We start from the raw sequence: 19,091 nt of genomic DNA on the forward strand, positions 1-19,091 counted from the left end.
ACGTTCTTCTGACTGGTTGATGGTGAGGCAATTGGGAGTCAGCATCATCAACCTTCTGGATCCATCCAGTCTGGGGTCTGTGCCTGTGGACAGCGTACAGTTAACTTCTCCCACCTGGTGGGCGTTTCAGTGTCTGCAAGACAGCTCAGAAACATTGTTATGTGTATCCCTTGAGGGGGCCCCAGGACCCTGCCCCAAGGCTGCACTCTTGTTTCTAGGCTGCTCCTCCCTTGTCTCCCCAACTCCCCCCTTCCCTGATTAGCAAGTGTTTAAACCTGCCCTTTGGAACTCAGGGAAGGGCATGGAGGCTGAATGAAGCCTTTTTCCTGCAAACAAGAAATGGGGGACCCAGAAAGGCTTTTGTGCCCAGGAGCCCCACAGGATCCTGCTCAGTTTCACCATATCACTGAACCACCTGGGTTTTCGCTGATTTCATAGTTTTAAAAATCAACTCCTGGGGCTTCCCTGGTGGCGCAGTGGTTAAGAATCCGCCTGCCAATGCAGGGGGCATGGGTTCGATCCCTCGTTGGAGAATTAAGATCCCGCATGCCACGTGGCCAAAAAAAAAAAAAAAAAGAGAGAGGGCGAGAGTAGGTAAAATAACCTTTATTGGTTAAGGGCATGGCTTTTGGAATTAGACCACTCTGGGTTGAAATTCTCATCAGACCACCTACTAGCTCAGTCCCTGACCCCCAACATCCAAAATCCATCTGATTTTCCTCTGAAAGAGATCCTTAATCTGACCATCTCTCCATCCTCAGCCCCACGACCTCAGCCCGGACGTCTCCTGCTGGAGCCACTTCTCTTCTCCCAGCTTCTGCTCCTGCCCCACAGTCCACCCTCCTCACAACAGCTAGCGCGAGCTTTGCTTTTTACCCTTTTAAAAACCAACATAAATTTTGGACTTCTCTGGTGGTGCAGTGGTTAAGAATCCATTTGCCAATGCAGGGGACACAGGTTCGATTCCTGGTCCGGGAAGATCCCACATGCTGCAGAGCAACTAAGCCCGTGCGCCACAACTACTGAGCCTGCGCTCTAGAGCCCGTGAGCCACAACTATTGAGCCCGCGAGCCACAACTACTGAAGCTCGTGCACCTAGAGCCCATACTCTGCAACAAGAGAAGCCACCGCAATGAGAAGCCCGCGCACCGCAACAAAGAGTAGCCCCCACTCGCCGCAACTAGAGAAAGCCTGCGTGCAGCAACGAAGACCCAATGCAGGCAAAAATAAATAAAATTAAAAATAAAAATTAAAAACCAACATAATTTCCATACAGTGCTGGAGCCCAGTTCTAAAGTGAACCACTCAGTGGGTTTGGGCAAATGCATGCATTCATGCAGCCCTCATCCCAGTCAAGATATAACCTGAGCCTATCACCCCAGAAAGTCCTCTTGTACCACTAAACTCTAGGGCCTCGGCTCAATTGCATCACCACCACGTTTACGACGCTCTGATGGCTTTCCGTAGCACTTAGGAAAAAACCCAAACCCTTACCGCAGCCTGCAAGCTGGTGTACCCAAGGCTGTCACCCCCTGTCCTCACCTGCTCTCCTCTCCTCAGTCCTCCCCAGACCTTCTTTCTCACTCCTGCCCCGGGGCATCCCCTCTTCCTCTGAATCAGTCGTGACCCAGGTGTTCAGCTGGCTGACTCCTGATCCCACCCCGAGCAGAGGTGCCTTTGCACGGAATCCTTCCCCAGACTCCTCTCGAATAGTCCCCTCCCACCCACAGCTGTTCTCTAGTCCAGGACAGTGGTTCTCAACTGGCGGTGATTTGGGGCCCCGCTCCAGGGGACGGTTGGCAATGTCTGGAGACATTTTTGCTGTTACAACTAGGGGGAGGGGAGACTGCTCCTGGCATCCAGTGGGTAGGGATGCTACTAGATGTCTTTGAATGCACAGGACAGACCCCACAGCAAAGGATGATCCAGCTCCAAGTGCCAACAGCGCGGAGGATGAGAAGCCAGGTGTAGCACGTGACCTCTTTTATTTCCTTCACAGCATCTCTTGCCATCTCCAAGGAGCCCAAGTGCGTTACCAGAACAAACGCATTGTCATCCTGCCATCAGGCTGCGGAGTGAAGATCAGATCCGGTCACTCCCCAGCCACCAGTCCTTCAGTGGTTCCCACTGCACTTGGCAAAACCGCAAGCTCCTTCCCATGGCCTTCAAGGCCCTGCAGGACCTGCCCTATTGGCCTCGACCTCCCCTGTTGCCCTTTCCACCCGCTCACCAGCCTTCCACTGGCTTGCCTCCAGTCCCTCAGTACGTCCAGCCCTCTCTCCCCACCAGCCTTTGGCTCCCTGCTGGCAATGGCTGGATGCTCTGCCCCACCCCCACCCCCCACCCCCCACCCCCATCAGCTCCTCATGCACCTCACATGGGGGCTGGGGACATCCTTCTCATCCTCCAGTCACAGCTGGGGGGAACAGGCCCTCCCTGCAAGACCTACTGAGAACAACTGAATCCATCCGTATTCAGGGATGGGTCCACTGGACCACTGGACCCTTTGGGGGATGGGGATGCAGTTTCCCTGGAGAGGCAGGACCGGGATGATGGAGAGGCAAGGGAGGTACGTGGGGTGTGACATGGAAGGAGGCACTCACTCCCAAGGGCACTTGCACACCCCTGGCAGTGAGGGTCTCCACCCTGGGGAGGGGGGACAGACTAAAGAAGGGTGTCTCCATCCTGGGAGTGAGGGGACAGGCTAAGGAAAGAGGTTGCCACCCTGGTGGGGGGAAGGGGTAGGGTAAGGGAGAGGCTCTCCAAGAAAATGACCATTAAAAGGGGGGGGGGGGGACTTGTTCTGAAGTGACCTGGCCCGCAGCCATCTGTCCCTGCCCCTGGATGTTATTATTCTGGATGTTTCTGTGAGAGTGTCTTTGGATGATATTAACACTTAAAAATTTTTCATTTTATTTATTCTTTAAATATTTATTTATTTAATTTATTTGGCTGCATTGGGTCTTAGTTGTGGCACTCGGATCTTCACTGCGGCATGCAGGAGCTTTTGTTGCGGCACGTGGGCTCTAGAGCACGCAGGCTTGGTTGCTCCAAGGCATGTGGTATCTTAGTTCCCTGACCAGGGATCAAACCCATGTCCCCTGCATTGGAAGGCAGATTCTTAACTACTGGACCACCAGGGAAGTCCCAAGATTAACATTTAAATTCGTAGACTTTGATTAAAGCAGATTGTCCTTCATAGTGCAGGTGGGCCTCATCCGATCAGTTGAAGGCTTGAATTGAGCAAAAGGCTGATCCTCCCTGGAACAAGAAGGAATGAATTCTGACAGCAGATGGCCTTTGAACTTGAACTACACCGTTGACTCTTCCTGGGTCCCCGGCCTGCTGGACTACCCTGCAGATTTTAGATTTGCTGACCTCTGTAGTCACATAAGCCAATTCCTTAAATGTCCTATTGTTTCTATTTTTCTGGAGAACCCTGACTAACACAGAATCTTAAATCCCAGAGTGAGACTGTCCTCATAACAGAAAGCATAATAACTGAGCTATTAGACGTAGAATAGTTAGGAGCAGTGATCAGACAAACTAAAGCTGGTTTAAGTGTATTCCTCCAGTAGGTTGCCACTTCTGGAAAAAATCAGTTGTATTTTTGTCTTTATTGATCTACTTTCACTCCAAGAGCATTTGCTTCTTTTTTTTTCATAACAAGTTTGAGAGATAATTCACATGCCATAAAATCCAGTGGTTTCTAGTATATTCACAGTTGTGGGGTCATCACCATGGTCAGGTTTAGAACATTTTCATTATTCTGTACCATTAGCAGTCACTCCCCATCTCCTCTCTGTCTGCCAGCCCTAGGCAACCACTAACCTACTTTCTGCCCCTATAGATTTGTCTATTCTGGGCATTTTATATAAACCATCTATATCATATGATATGTGACCTTCCATGTCTGGCTTAGTGCAAATTTCACTTAGCATAATGTTTTAAAGGCTCATCCATGTGTGGCATGTGTCAGAAAATGGAATAATATTCCATTGTATGGATAGACCACATTTTGTTTATCCATTCCTCAGCGGATGGACATTTGGGTTGTTTCTACTCTTTGGCTGTGATGAATAATGCTACTATGAACATTCATGCACAGTTTTTGCGTGAGAGCATTAGCTTCCTAAGAGACAGTGGTTGTCTGTTTTTCCCCCTCTCGATTCTCCAGTGCCTGGAAGAGTGTGTGGTTGGTGGCAGGCAGATAATAACGATGTGCTGAACGGTTGCACGGCTGGGTAGCCTTGCTGATGACATTGAATAGCCCTGAGTCTGCTTCCTTAGTTGTACAACAGAAATATAATACAATCTGAGTCCACTATCCCTTATCTACAATTTTTTGTTTGTTTGTTTGTTTGTTTTGTGGCTGCACTGCACAGTTTGTGGGATCTTAGTTCTCTGACCAGGGATCGAACCCGTGCCCCCTGCATTGGAAGGCAGATTCTCTACCACTGGACCACCAGGGGAGTCCTGGCTGTTTCTTAAATACCTAATTTTACACTGACCACATAATCCAGCCATTCCCCGCCTAGGCGTGTACTCAAGAGAAAGGAAGAAATGTGTCTATTCAAAGACTTATGCTGTTGTTCACAGCACTTTATTTACAGTCTCCCCAAACTGGAAACAACTCAAATATCCGCCAACAGATGCACAGATAAACAAATTGTGGCTTCCTTTTGGCCGGAATCGCCATCTTCCAGTAATTCGCCAGAATGACCAACACAATGGGAAAGAGGAGGGACACCCGCTACATGTTCTCTAGGCCTTTTAGAAAACATGGAGTTGTTCCTTTGGCCACATATATGAGAATGTACAAGAAAGTTGACATTGTAGATATCAAGGGAATGGGCACTGTTCAAAAGGAATGCCCCATAAATGTTACCATGGCAAAACTGGCAGAGTCTACCATGTTGCCCAGAATGTTGTTGTCATCATTGTAAACAAACAAGTTAAGGGCAAGATTCTTGCCAAGAAAATTAATGTGCATATGGAGCATATTAAGCACTCTAAGAGCCGAGATAGCTTCCTGAAGCGTGTGAAGGAAAATGATCAGAAAAAAAAGAAGCCAAAGAGAAAGGTACTTGGGTTCAACTGAAGTGCCAGCCTGTTCCACCCAGAGAAGCACACTTCGTGAGAACCAATGAAAAGGAGCCTGAACTGTTGGAGCCTGTTCCTTATTAATTCATGGCATGATGGTGTAAAGAAAATAAAAGACCTGGACTGTAAAAACAAACAAACAAAAAAAACAAACAAGGACTTCGCTGGTGGTGAAGTGGTTAAGAATCCACCTGCCAATGCAGGGGACATGGGTACAAGCCCTGGTCTGGGAAGATCCCACATGCTGTGGAGCAACTAAGCCCATGCACCACAACTACTGAGCCTGCGCTCTAGAGCCCACTAGCCACAACTACTGAGCCTGCATGCCACAATTGCTGAAGCCTGCGTGCCTAGAGCCTGTGGTCCGCAACAAGAGAAGCTACTGCAATGAGAAGCCCACACACTGCAACGAAGAGTAGCCCCCGCTCACCACAACTAGAGAAAAGCCTGCGTGCAGCAACGAAGACCCAACACAGCCAAAAATAAAATATAAATAAATAAATTTATAAAAAACCAAATTGTGGTATATCCATACAACGGAACTGTCATGGAAAAGAATGTATATATAATGTATATATATGTATAACAATCACTTAGCTGTACAGCAGAAATTAACACATTGTAAATCAACTATACTTCAATTAAAATTTTTTAATTAAAAAAATAAAAAAATCAATTGATCAATCAATCTATACAATGGAACTATAACTATAGATAAACCCAACAACATGGATGAATCTCAAAATAATGATGCGAAGTGTAAAAAGCCAAACAAAAAAGAGTGCATGCTACATAATGCCATTTATATAAAATTCTAGAACATGCAAACTAATCTATAGAGACAAAAAACAGATCATTGACTGTCTGGGGATGGGGTGGGTGCTAGGAAACTTCAGGGGATGTTGGATATTTTCTTGTGTCAGTGGTTTCATAGGTGCATGCATATGTCAAAACTTAATGGTTGTCTTTGACATAAGCCATAGCAATATTTTTTTGGATCTGTCTCCTAAGGCAAAGGAAATAAAAACAAAAACAAACAAATGGGACCTAATTAAACTTAAAAGCTTTTGCATAGCAAAGGAAAGCATCGACAAAATGAAAAGACAACCTAGTGAATGGGAGAAAATATTTGCAAATAATATGATTGACAAAGGGTAAATATCCAAAATATATAAGCAGCTCATACAACTCAACATCAGAAAAAGAAACACCCTAATTAAAAAATGGGCATAAGTCCTGAATAGACATTTTTCCAAAGAAGCCATACAGGGCTTCCCTGGTGGCGCAGTGGTTGAGAGTCTGCCTGCCAATGCAGGGGACACGGGTTCGAGCCCTGGTCTGGGAGGATCCCACATGCCGCGGAGCAACTAAACCTGTGAGCCACAAGTACTGAGCCTGTGCGTCTGGAGCCTGTGCTCCGCAACAAGAGAGGCCACGATGGTGAGAGGCCCGCGCACCGCGATGAAGAGTGGCCCCCGCTCGCCGCAACTAGAGAAAGCCCGCTAGCACAGAAACGAAGACCCAACACAGCCAAAAATAAATAAATAAATAAATTAATTAATTAATTATTAAAAAAAAAAAAAAGAAGCCATACAGATGGCCAACAGGCACATGAAAAGATGATCAACATTGCCAATCATGAGAGAAATGCAAATCAAAATCACAGTGAGACATAACCTCACATCTCTCAGAATGGCTATCATCAAAAAGTTATTTGTAAATAACAAATGTTGGCGAGGATGTGGAGAAAAGGGAACCTTTGTACACTGTTGGTGGGAACGTAAATTAGTGCAGCCACTGTGGAAAACAGTATGGAGGTTTCTCAAAAAACTAAAAACAGAGCTACCACATGACCTAGCAATTCCACTCCTGGGTATATACCCAAAGAAAACAGAAACACTAATTCAAAAAGATACGTGCACCTCAATGTTCATAACAGCATTACTTATTTTGACAAAAATTCAATTAACAATCAAGTTAAGGAGAAAAAAAAAGAATTTTATTTGAGCCAAATTGAGGATTATAACCCAGGAAACAGACTCTTAGAAAGCTCTGAGAGCTAACTTGCCTGTTAGGAGCCAAAAGCACAGTCATACACATTTTTGAGACTAAGGACAATACATCAAAATGACATACTGATAATTTTACATAAAGTTCACCAAGGATACATAGTCCAAGTAAGCACGTACAAGGCGAGAAGCAGGTCACCATGACCCCCTGCAGAGTTGGGAAAGAACACTATTCTTTTAAGAATTTACATTGCTAGTGTCAGAAGAAAGAAAAAAATTGATTTTTACAGTTGAGCAGGCACTCCCATCTTTGAGGAGCTCTGGTTAATGTGTAATGCAGATGCACACTGCACATTAGGGAGGGAGGGAGGGAGGGAAGAAGCCCAAGCAAACACAGAGAATTTTTTGTTTAATTTTTCTTGTCTTGCCTTAAAATATAAATTTTATTTCATCCCTTATGCTAGCCAAGATATGGAAGCAACCTAAGTGTCCACCAACAGATGAATGGATAAAGAAGATGTGGGATATATATATTGATACAGTAGAATACTACTCAGCCATAAGAAAGAATAAAATGTTGCCATTTGTAACAAATGGATAGATGAACTTGAGGGGTATTGTGCTTAGTGAAATAAGTCAGACAGGGAGAGACAAATACCACATGATATCACTTACCTGTGGAGTATAAAAAATAAAACTAGTGAATATAACAAAAAAGAAACAGACTCAGATACAGAGAACAAACTAGTGGTTACCAGTGGGGAGACAGAAGGGGCAAGGTAGAGGTAGGAGATTAAGAGGTGCAAACTGCTATGTATAAAATATATAAGCTACAGGGCTTCCCTGGTGGCGCAGCGGTTGAGAATCTGCCTGCCAATGCAGGGGACACGGGTTCGAGCCCTGGTCTGGGAAGATCCCACATGCCGCGGAGCAACTGGGCCCGTGAGCCACAACTACTGAGCCTGAGCGTCTGGAGCCTGTGCTCCGCAACAAGAGAGGCCGCGATAGTGAGAGGCCCGCACACCGCGATGAAGAGTGGCCCCCACTCGCCGCAACTGGAGAAAGCCCTCGCACAGAAACGAAGACCCAGCACAGCCAAAAAATAAAAAATAAAAATAATAAATAAATAATAAATAAAAAATTTAAAAAATATATATATATAAGCTACAAAGATATATTGTACGGCTCAGGGAATATAGCCAATATTTTATAATAATTGTAAATGGAATGTAACCTTTAAAATTGTGAATCACTGTGTTGTACACCTGAAAGATATAATATTTACATCAACTATACTTCAATAAAAAAAAAAACTCATCCATTGGACTTTAAAAAAAAAAAAATTTATGTATTTATTTATTTATTTTGGCTGCACCAGGTCTTAGTTGTGACACATGGGCTCTTAGTTGCAGCATGCAGGATCTAGTTCCCGACCAGGGATCCACCCCAGGCCCCTTGCATAAGGAGAGCAGAGTCTTACTCAGCGGACCACCAGGGAAGCATTGGACATTTTTTATATGTGTGGTTTGTTGTGCAACAATTATGTTTCCATCTAGCCATTTTTTCAGACTCTTTTTGTCAGTCTTGCACTGGCGTGTCAGTCCTCTTGCATACAGCCCTTTGCTTGCATGACCATTGCAGCGGTTCTTGTGGGGAGTAGCCTTGAAGGCACCCAGTGAGAGCATAATCCTCATTTGCTCTGGGGTTTACTAACCCTTGGCAGGTTTGGGGTTGCAAGGTCTTTTAGCCCTGGACCCACTTGCCTGTAAATGGAGAAGACAGCCACCAGGGGGCGTACCGTGATTTCCCTTTTTCTAGAAGAAGTTATGAGAAGTAAGCTTTTCTGAGATTTTCCCACTAGAAACTTCTTAAATCTTAAAAAAACAAACAAAACAAAACAAAAATATCAAAAACAGCCAAACAAATACTCTCAAAAACTTTTGTAAAGGTCCATCTTCCATGGACCAGCAATCCCATGCCTAGGATCTGACCTAGAGAGATTCCAGTCTAGGAGAGGACGTTGACCGCAATCGTCACTGCAACCTTGCTTGTAATAGAAAACTGCAGACAGTGGAACCGCCCTTCATTAAGGATATCAGATCTGTCCTAAAACTTGAACGTGCTTGGACTCGCCTGGAGATTTTGTTAAAAGGCAAGAGTCAGAGTCCCGAGGTCTGGGGTGTGGCCAGGTGACGCTGATGCTGGTTGGAGGACCACATATTCAGGGTATTGGCTCACCCGCTGGACTAGAGACCCCCAAAGAGTAGTGGCTTCACTAACAAGACCATGTTGCTGTGGCTTCTTTGTCACTGAGCAATCTGGCTGTCAGAAGTCAGGGCTGGTACCCCAGGTTCCCTCCATCCTTGCAGTGTTTCTTTCATCTGCATGGCCCGAGATATCTCCTTCCCTTGGTCACATCCCAGCCAGCAAGAAGAGATACAGTGGCATGGAGAGTACATGCCCCTTCTCTTTAAGGGCAGGACCCCCATGTCAATGTCTCAATTATGCTCACCTGCCACGAGGCAGAACTTAATCACGCCGAGCTGGGGGGCTGTGACTTGGAGTCTTTATTTGGAATATCATGTCCCCATAGACAATGTGAGTGTTCTGTTATTAGTGAAAAAGTGGAAACTGGATTTTGGGTGACATCAGCAGTATTTGCTCCAAGAAAGGACTGGTTAAATAAACTATAGTTTGTCCAGAAGCTGGAATATTCAGCCACTAAGACAATGAGATAGATATGGATAAGCCACTATGGGAAGCCATCTCTGACATAGTTAAGTGAAAATAAGTACAGTTACAGAAAACCCTATTAGGATAATCTCATTTTTATTTGGATGAAAATAAAGTTGATGGGTCACACGTGCATTCTATGTCTACATTGCTTAGTTTTAGAAAGAGTCTGGAATTGTTCACAGGAGGGTATGGCTCCTCAGGGGATTATGTGATAGAAAGGAGTTACAGAAAGATGACATAGGACCGTCTCCATTCTTGGGCACATCTACCCTCTCACGGAAGGGATTTGGGGCATTCAATTTCTGGGAGGGAAAGGATACAGCCACATGTCTGTGGGAGAACCCATCATAAACCATGCCCCAGCCAAGCACTTTTCACTCAATCCTCATAATGAACCAATGAGCAAAAGGGGTGGATGTGCATTGGTTTTGCCTGTCCAGCACACCTTCCCCCTTCTTCTAGAAATACGAACCTTGATTTTCTTTGGCAACAACTCAAGGACGGCAGGGAAAAAGAGCTTGTGTTCCGTGGCTCAGGTGATTGGTTCAAGAATAAGCATGTGACTCAATGTGGACCAGTAAAAGTCAGGCCAAGGACCGTTAGGACTGCTGTCAAATCTGTTGGGGAATCTTCATTTCCTACTGGACTTGAACCTGAGTGGATGTTAGCTGGAGCCTCTCAAGACCATGGTGAAGAAGAAGGCTGCTTGAGAGCAAAGACAAGACCAGAAATCACAGCCAGTGAAATCAGGGCCCGATGACATGACGTGAGACACTGGATCCTGCCAGACCTGAAGCTTGGGATATTCCAGTTGTGTGAACCAATATTTTTGCATAAGCTAGTTTGAGTTGGGTTTCTGTAGCTCACACTCAAGAGGGTGTTTAAAGACACCACTCCCCATTGCCTGCAGGAAAAAAAAAATTTTTTTAACCATTGTTTAGAAGAGCAGACAACTAGACCCAGGAAAGCCTTTCTCCTGGAAAATCTCCTAAACTTATGCCAAAATAAATAAGTAAGTAAGTAAGTAAAAGGTAGAATTTCACACCCAAGGTCCCAGGAACCGAGGAGAGGAGAATAATCCCAACAGAGTGTGTCATATGGAATTTATCCTACAGACAATGGGAAGCCTTGTGAGTTAGGGTTCCAGCATGAAAGAGATATCACAGTCTAAAGAATTTAACCAAAGACACCGTATTAAAGGGACTGTTTATTGAGATTTAGGCGGGGTTAGGGGTACCAACAAGGGTTGGTATAGTCGTATAGTCACTGTGGGGAACAGTTATTCCTAGACTGGAAAGAAGGAGGCAATAATGTTACACAGCTTCTGCAGAGCAGTGGCCATGGAAGAACGAAGCCACTGCCAGGACCACAGGGACGCAGCAAGGGAGCAGGGGTAGTGTGGCCCAGGGGAAGGGACAAATTACCCCGACCACTCTCCTCTACCCTCCGATCTCCTGCTGGTGCCTCCCATTGGTCAAATCTAACTCGAGGCCGGAAAGCAAAGGAGGCCAGGTGATACAGCTCGTTGAGGTCAGCCTCCTGGGGCACAGAGCACAGCGGGAAGAGTAGAAAAGGAATCCTGGGTGGGCGATGTGGTTGAACAGTGGAAATTAACCATCTCCTTCTGGAAGTTTGTAGAGGAAGAACTGGAAAGAGGTCCTCACTGCTTCCCTTTCATGTTGCAATGGTCTGTGTTTCTCCATAAGAACCCATTTACAGAAGACTTATACTTTTTATTTTGTTTTATTCTATTTTTAAGACACACTTTTTTTTTAATCTGAGTTCTCTTTGTTTTTTTTAATTAAAGTATAGTTGATTTACAATGCTGTGTTAGTTTCAAGTATACAGCAAAGTGATTCAGTTATATATATATACACATACTTTTTCATATTCTTTTCCATTATGGTTTATCACAGGATATTAAATATGGTTCCCTGTGCTATACAGTAGGACCTTGTTGTTTATCTATTTTATATATAGTAGTGTATATCTGCTAATCCCAAACTCCTAATTTATCCCTCCCCCACTTTCCCCTTGGGTAACCATAAGGTTTTTTTTATATCTGTGAGTCTGCTTCTGTTTTATATATAGATTCATCTGCACCATATTTTAGATTCCACATATAAGTGATATGATATTTAAGACTCATACTTTTTTTTTTTTTAAGACTCATAGTTTTTAAAAACAACTTTGTTGAAGTATAAAGGGCCTACGATAAAGGACACATATTTACATGTACAGTGGGAAGAGTTTGGACACATGTGTAACTGATAAAACCATTACAACAATCCAGCTAATAAACAGACCCGTCACCTCCAAAATTTGCTTGTTCCCCTTTGTCATATCCCTCTGTCCTGCCATCCCCACCCCCAGGCAAATGTTAATCTGTTGTCACAACAGATTCATGTACATTTTCTAGAATCCTGTGTAAACCGAATCATTCAGTCTGTACTCTTTTTTCGTCCGGCTTCTTCCCCTCAGCAAACTATTTTGAGATTTTAAGTATGAAAGCATGTAACAGAGAGAAGTCTCTAGAGATTGCTTTGTTCACAATCCCATCCTGTTTGTTGCTTTTCTCAATGGAGCTGATAAAGATATAGAAGGATTATATTTACGTTAAAAGCCTCAAAATAACCATATTGATGTTCATGGCTTGTTAACCAGACTGGAGGACATTTTTTTTTTTGCTGCACCAAGCAGCTTGTGGGATCCTTGTTCCCCAACCAGGGATCGAACTTGCAGTGGAAGGGCGGAGTCCTAACCACTGGACCACCAGGGAAGTCCCCTGAAGGGTTTCTGAGAATGGCTTATCTTTCTTACCAGAGAGTTGCTTTGGATTACATTTCTTTCCACTCACATTTCCCCAACCAGAGGGTTGTACTACCTTCTGAGAGGGAAAGTTGGGGATGAAAATCTTTCCTGTTAGTGCCCTAAACTCTGGGGACACTAACTCACTGGGTGGTACTGTAGGTCAGGGGGCAGCAAAAGTTTTCTGTAAAGAGCCAGATGATAAATATTTTAGGCTTTGCAGCCCATATGGTCTCTGTCACAAGTACTCAACTCTACCACTGTAGCACAAAAGCCGTCAGAAACAATATGCAAATAAATGGGCATGACTGTGTTCCCATAAAACTTTATTTACAAAAACAAGCAGGGGGCCATATTTGGTGGGTGGAACTGAGCAGGACCCTGTGGGGCTCCCGGGTACAAATCCTTTCTGTGTGTCCCATTTCTTGTTTGTAGGAAATAGGCTTCATTTAGCCTCCATGACCTTCCCTGAGTTCCAAAGGGCAGAGAGCAAGGGCAAAACTTGCTAATCAGGGAAGGAAAATAATGCAGAAACAAAGGAGGGAGCAGTCAAGAAACAATAGTGCAGCCATGGGGCAGGGTCCTGGTTCCTCTGCAAGGAACATACATAACAATATCTTTGAGTTCTGATGTAGAACTAAGGCCCCCACCCTGGTGGAGGATGGCAATTTTAGGCTGAGAGCAAGATCCCTGGGGCACCTCCCTGTTACCTCACCACCAACCAATCAGAAGAAAGTCACACACCCTGCAGCCCTCACCCCAAATTTTGCCTATAAAAACTTTCCCCCAAAACCACTGGGGAGGACTTCTCTGGCAGTCCAGCGGTTAAGACTCTGTGCTTTCATTGCAAGGGGCATGGGTTCGATCCCTGGTTGGGGAACTAAGATCTCACATGCTGCACCGCCTGGCCAAAAAAAAAAAAAAAATTGGGGAGTTCAGGTTTCTTGAGCTCAAGCCACCCGTTCTCCTTGCTTGGCCCTGCAAGAAACCTTTCTCTGCTCCAAACTCCTGTTAGGGAAAACACTGACTGAAACTGCCCGCCGTGGCCAGGCAAAGACAGAAACAATTTGCATGATTTATTTTACGACAGGAGATCCTGGTAAGGAACATGGAAGTAACAAGCCACCACCAACAGGAAGAATATGGGAAAGGTCAAAAGGAGAGAGGAAATGCCAGTCCATATGTCCTACCAACCTCCCAGAATCCTTCTCGCTGGAATCCATCTTGGTTGAGCGGTTGCATGCTCATGGCACCAGGGAGGACCCTGAGTCAGAATGATTGGCCAGAGACAGCCCGGAAACTAACCCCATCACCATAAAATCTGAGACTGCGAGCCACATGGCAGAGCAGCTCTCCTGGGTTCCCTTACCCTCCTGCCCTCCATCCGGGCGCCCCTTCCCAATAAAGTCTGTTGCTTACTCAGCACGTGTGTCTCCTCAGACTATTCATTTCCGAGTGTTAGAAAAGAGTCCACTCTCAGGCCCTGGAAGGGGTCCCCCTTCCTGCAACACTGTCTGTTTCATTTCTCCATCCACGGGGAGGCTCCACGTTGGCGGCTTCTCTGCTTCACCAGGAACCCAGGCTGCTGGCAGCAGTTCTGGCTTCCACATGTGCCTCCAACGTCACTCCGGTTCATCCCCATCCTGACCAGCAGGAAGGCAGGAAAGAATGGCTCTCTCTTAAGCAAGGGAGACAGAAATCACCTAGATCACACCCCCTCTCGTTCCACCCCCTCTCACATGTCATGCAGGGAGGGAGAAGGGCAGATTTTGCTGGTCAGTCACTACTTCAAATAATTCTTTTATTTAATCCCTACAACAACCCTAACTATTTGACAAATGGGGGAGACTGAGGCACAGCACAGTAAAGCAGAGAGGTGGCTGTAAGCCACCAAGTTAGTAGAGCCAGGATTTCAACAAACACTGGAGGCAGAGCCCAGGGACTCAAGTACAAGCCATACGGCTGGCCCCAGGCTGGAACTCACATGATGGCAATGACCGTGGGCTGTCACTACAACCACCTCTTGTAACCCAGACTCGCGTGCAGTGTCTGGTGGGGCAGTGGGGGCAGTGTTGGTCAAGCTGGCTTTCACGGGATCCTGTTCCACTCCAATGATCTCCAAGTGTGGCCATGTCACACACCAAACTTCAACCTCGCTGTCACAGATGACCTGCTGTTAAAGTGTTTAGTGATTAAGGAGGATCCTTGTTGATTCATTAACGATCCACACTATACACTGACCGGCAAGGTCTCCTGAGTTACAAACAACTTTCTCCCACAGACCCTATGGCCACGAACAGGCTTCCCAGGTAGGGTCCACTTGATCAGAACACACCTTTTAATGAATTGTATGGATTTGGGTTTAGACAGACCATTTCCAAGAGTTTTCCCAGATCCACAGGTTCCTTTCAAGTTTGTCACAGCGCAGGGAGTCTCAAACTTTTTGTCTCAGGATCCCATTATAAGGAAGAACACCTTCATTTCATTGATGTGGGTTATAGGTAGAGATATTTACCAAATTAGGTGTTTAAATGAAGAAACAATTTAAAATATTAATTAATTTCAGAAGAACAATAACAAACCCTTTGCGTGTTAAGTAAATAACATTTTTATGAAAAACAACCATATTTTCCCAAAAGATTTAGTGAGAAGAGTGGCATTGTTTTACACATTTGCAAATCTCTTTAATGACTGGTTGAATAGAAGAGAGTTGGATGTCGACATCTGCTTCTGCCTTCAGTCTGTCGTGACGCCTCAGGTCTTGTAGTTTTCCAGAAACTCAACTGGACATTCACGAAATAATGGGAGGAAAAAAGAAAAAAATAGCATCTTAGTACTATGGAGAATGTTATATGGATTATCTCGAGTCTTCCTGATAAAATGGCTCGGGACTATTGTTATGACATCCCCTTTTTCAGATGAGAAAATCTGAGTTCAGAGCACTTAAGTCATTTACACAAGAACACACAGCCGGCAGCAGAGGAATCAGAAGGAGGCTGGGGTCCGCCTGCCCCCATCTCTGGGCTCCTGAGCTGCGCACTGTCCTGCAGCCGCTGCGGATGAAAGGCCACCCAAGTCACAGATTTGTGGGAAACGTGACTCTGGGAGCAGGGAACAAACATAACCAGAGACAGAGAGAGAATGCTCAGTGTTTCCTGGTTGAAGTCATCATAAAGAGAAAGAATAAGGCTTGAGATTCCCAGTGGCAACTAAACGTAAGGCAGGCAGCACACAGATAACTGGGGGTTATGTTCAGGCAGAGGGAAGGAGCCAGCATTGACCAAGCACCTTCTACTAGCCCGGTGTTTCTCGTTCTCCTGTGGCATCTCGTTTGTTTCATCTCCTGCCAAGCAGGCGTGTGAACATCAGTTTGCACCCAGGTCTCACAGCTACTAAGTTAAAAAATGTATCCCGTTTTATCCCCCAGCTGGGCTCACTGCACCACCCTTGCCTGCTGGTCAGGAAAACTCACCTATTTCAGGGTTTTCAGGGTTTTTAACAACTCTTTTCCATTGTTACTATAAATAGCAACACTGGAGTATAGTGTGTGGGTGGATGAAGGTGTGTTTCTAAAAGTCTGTAGAAAATACAGGAAAAAATCATGACCTCATGTGGAGCTCAGCCTGGATTCCAGTCTAGCAGAGGGTGTGCCCTGGGGATACTGGGCAAGATTCTGGGACCAATGTCAGCATGTGGGTCCCTCTCCCCAGCCCCCTCCCCTGGCCACCAAGCAATGCTCTGATACCAGCGGGGTGTCCAATTCAACTCAATTCTGACTCTAACTACCTGGAGGTAGCATCAGATACCAAAGGTTAAGGGCTCAGTCCTACAAGACTGCCCTCCTCTACCTCCTCCCCCATTTCAGACGTCAGTTGCAAATCCAGGTCTTCATGTGCTTCTGACCCACCGGCTCTAGATCGGTGGTTCCAAAGACCCCCTCCTCGGGTTTGATTTCTTTTTTTTAATAAATTTATTTGTTTTTATTTTTGTCTGTGTTGGGTCTTTGTTGCTGCGCGCGTGCTTTCTCTAGTTGCGGCGAGCTGGGGCTGCTCTTCGTTGCGGTGCGCAGGCTTCTCATTGTCATGGCTTCTCTTGTTGCAGAGCTCGGGCTGTAGGCGCATGGACTTCAGTAGTTGTGGCTCGCGGGCTTTAGAGCGCAGGCTCAGTAGATGTGGCGCATGGGCTTAGTTGCTCCGTGGCATGTGGGATCTTCCTGGGCCAGGGATTGAACCTGTGTCTCATGCAGTGGCAGGCAGATTCTTAATGACTGCACCACCAGGGAAGCCCCTCTCAGGTTTGATCAATTGGCTAGAGTGGCTCACGGAACTCAGAGGAACATATTACTTATTAGATAACCAGTTTGTTATAAAAAATATAACTCAGGAACAGACAGATGGAAGAGATGCCCAGGGCAACGCATGGGGAAGGGGCCAGGAGCTTCCATGCTCTCTCCAAAAGCACCACTCTCCCCAAATCTCCACGTGTTCATCAACCCAGAAGCTCTCAGAACCCTGTCCTTTGGGATTTTTTATGGAGGCTTTATTACATAGTCATGATTGATTAAGTCATTGGCCATTGGTGACTGATTCAACCTCCAGCCCCTCTCCCTTCCCCGGTGGTCAGAGGGTGGGACTGAAAGTTCCAACCCTCTAAACACCTGGTTAGTTGTCCTGGTAACCAGGCCCCAACAATAGGTGAGGTCCCAATGTAGCCTCATTAACAAAACAAAAGACAACTTACTCACTCTGGTCACTTAGAAAATTCCAAAAGTTTTAGGAGCTCTGTGCCAGAAATGGGGGCGAAGACCAAATGTATATTTCTTCCTATAAATCACAACATCACACATGCATCTCTTGATACACACAATGGTCCCTTGGTATCCACAGGTGGTTTGTTCCAGGACCCCCATGGATATCCAGATTTGAGGATACTCGTGTCCCTTATATAAAATGGTGTAGTATTTGTATATAGCCTACACGTATCACATCCTCCTGTATACTTTAAATCATCTTTAAATTATTTACACTGCCTAATACAATGTAAATGTTATATAAATAGTGGCCTGCACGTGGCAAATTCAAGTTTTGCTTTTTGGAACTTTCCAGATTTTTTTTCCCTGAATATTTTTGATCTGTGGGTGGTTGAATTCCAGGATGCTGAACTGCAGATACAGAGGGTTGACTGTACAGCATTTCAACGGTTTTTGTTAACTCCAAATTACTTGCCAAACCTTATAAACAGGAGCGTTCATATAAAAGCCCAGACTTTGGGATTTCTCTTGAAAAATCAGGCACTTCATGGGACCCACATTCTTACGTGAGACAATGGGCTGGAACTAAATCCTGGGAGGTAAGATTTGAGTAAAGACCACAGTCTCTACCATCAGAGAAGCAAGAGCTGCATTTGCCAAACTCATCATTCACACTTTCTGCCCAATTTTTTTTTCGGGTGTAATTTGCACGTAATCAAATGCACAAATCTTATTCAGTCCAATGGATTTGAACAGTGGTATATACCCATATAGTTACCACCTAAGTTAAGATATGGAAATTTCCGTCTCTCCAGAAAATGCTTTTAACTCTCTTGACTTCTATCACCATAGATTCATCTTTCCTGTTCTTGAACTTCACATAAATGGATCATAAGGTGTGTACTTCCTTGCACCTGGCATAATTCTGAGATTCATGCATGGCGTTATGTGTCACTAGTTTGTCTTACTGAAAACGAATGTGGTTTTCCATGGAGTTTTGCTACCCAAAAAATGGGTTTGTTGCAGGAAGGGGGACCCCTTCCAGGGCCTGAGAGCGGGCTCTAGTCTAAGACTCCAAGGAGACACACGTGCTGACAAAGCAAGAGACTTTTTATTGGGAAGGGGGGCCCGGGTGGAGAGCAGGAGGGTAAGGGAACCCAGGAGAACTGCTCTGCCACGTGGCTCGCAGTTTCGGGTTTTATGGTAATGGGGTTAGTTTCTGGGTTGTCTCTGGCCAATCATTTTGACTCAGGGTCCTTCCTGGTGGCACGAGCATTGCTCAGCCAAGATGGATTCCAGCGAGAAGGATTCTGGGAGGTTGGTAGGACATATGGACTGGCATCTCCTCTCTCCTTTTGACCTTTCCCAAATTCTTCCAGTTGGTGGTAGCTTGTTAGTTCTGCGTTCCTTACCAGGACCTCCTGTTGTAAGATAACACATGCAAGTGGCTACTATCAGGCCTGGCCAGGGCGGGCGGTTTCAGTCACTCGTTCCCCTAACAGGTTTGCAGCTTAATGGTGTCAGTAGACACAACCAAGCCTAAGATCGGAAGAAGGAAGGATTTATTATTACTTGAAGCAAGTAGGGAGAACACCAGGGATCCTTCCCAAAGCAGTGTTTCCCAGAACAGCAAAATTGGGGAAGTTTTAAGGGAAGGGTATATGCATCTTCATGAGGGGACTTGA

General features: G+C 45.4%; 1 pseudogene; it reads left to right on the forward strand.

Annotated features, from left to right (window-relative positions):
- Positions 1-4,718: 4,718 nt before the first annotated feature.
- On the forward strand, positions 4,719-5,199 carry LOC118881878 (annotated as a pseudogene).
- Positions 5,200-19,091: the final 13,892 nt, after the last annotated feature.

The sequence above is a fragment of the Balaenoptera musculus genome, chromosome 15 (genome assembly GCF_009873245.2).
Source record: "Balaenoptera musculus isolate JJ_BM4_2016_0621 chromosome 15, mBalMus1.pri.v3, whole genome shotgun sequence".
Taxonomy (NCBI): Eukaryota; Metazoa; Chordata; class Mammalia; order Artiodactyla; family Balaenopteridae; genus Balaenoptera; species Balaenoptera musculus.